The sequence below is a fragment of the Anarrhichthys ocellatus genome, unplaced genomic scaffold, assembly GCF_004355925.1.
Source record: "Anarrhichthys ocellatus isolate YVR2014 unplaced genomic scaffold, GSC_Weel_1.0 scaffold55, whole genome shotgun sequence".
Classification (NCBI taxonomy): domain Eukaryota; kingdom Metazoa; phylum Chordata; class Actinopteri; order Perciformes; family Anarhichadidae; genus Anarrhichthys; species Anarrhichthys ocellatus.
The window spans coordinates 1,893,390-1,894,482 of record NW_022280085.1 but is presented as its reverse complement, the minus strand read 5'-3'; the positions used below and the strand labels follow the sequence as shown (position 1 = coordinate 1,894,482).

The window sequence follows — 1,093 nt, the reverse complement described above, 5'->3', positions numbered from 1 at the left end:
ATTTTATTTATTTTTTTTTTTTTAACATTTCCAGGTTGAGGGCAGAGTCGACGGCTTCATTGGTGGGCCCATCAGAGGTGGTTCTATTGGGTCCAGAGCCACAGCTTGAGACACTCTGGGTTGAAGGTAGGTGACCAACATCAGCAAGTACATTTAATGCCTTTGGAACGTCCGGTTTTCACCTAAAAGAAAAAAGTCCAGACTCTGCAACAGCAAAGGTTTCTTCTGCAACTTCACGTTGTCATACATTTTTATTTTTGAGCAAATATAATATTCCTCAATCTTCAAATCCAGTCAAAAACAAAAACGCGCATGTGATGCTTTCATATAGAAAAATGTCCACAGATGCAGGCAGGAAGGAAAAACAGCAAAAACTCTCATATAACCACAACTGGGAACTGTGGAACCACAAAAAATAATATTTCCCTAGAGTGCAGAGGCCAGAACCATATACAATTACCCAGGAAGCACTCTGCTTGTTTACAAGAGTTTCCCCTAGTAACCCAGTTATGATTTTGGTAGCCGGTGGCTTTCATTCGATTTTTCAGCAAAGATCTTTATGAGTTTCCTTCCCTCAGACTTGTTCTCTCTGAAGAAAGACAATCTGTCTCAGTGGATTTATTTTGACACAATACTTAATAAATCCTAATGACTGAAATAATGCAATTAATATCTGTTTAGGAGGCCAACGATCAGGATTGAACTGTGTTGAATGAATGGCAAACCAAAGAAAATATAATACAGCACGCATGTCTGTATGTATACATATACACATACAAAGCCATAATCTCTGCCTGCAGCCAGACGTGACCTCTTTTGACGTCCGTTGCTAACACCCTTCTCACAGCCCCCCCCTTCTCACGCCTCCCTCCTTTTTCCCATACCTCGCTGCTGGAAGGCAGTGTCCCGGTTTTCCGAGGCTGAGGCTTAATGTATAGCAAGCGAGCGGGGTGGGGTGAAACGAGGAGGAAGGGGGAGGGGGCAGGAAGAAAAGCAGTCTCTCACCCCCTCCCTCCCTCCCTCCCGCCCAGCCTGCCTCAGTCTGAGGGAAATCGGTTACATAACCGGGGCTGTGGAGGCATGTCTCTCCCCC

At 44.6% G+C, this 1,093-nt stretch overlaps 1 long non-coding RNA gene across 1 annotated transcript in view; it reads left to right on the top strand.

Annotated features, from left to right (window-relative positions):
* Nucleotides 1-25: 25 nt before the first annotated feature.
* The window catches only part of LOC116396450 (uncharacterized), an 81,859-nt gene continuing 80,791 nt past the window's right edge, over nt 26-1,093 (top strand). Inside the window, exon 1 of the long non-coding RNA XR_004213601.1 lies at nt 26-126. This is a non-coding gene — a long non-coding RNA (uncharacterized LOC116396450). The remainder of the gene's footprint in view (nt 127-1,093) is intronic.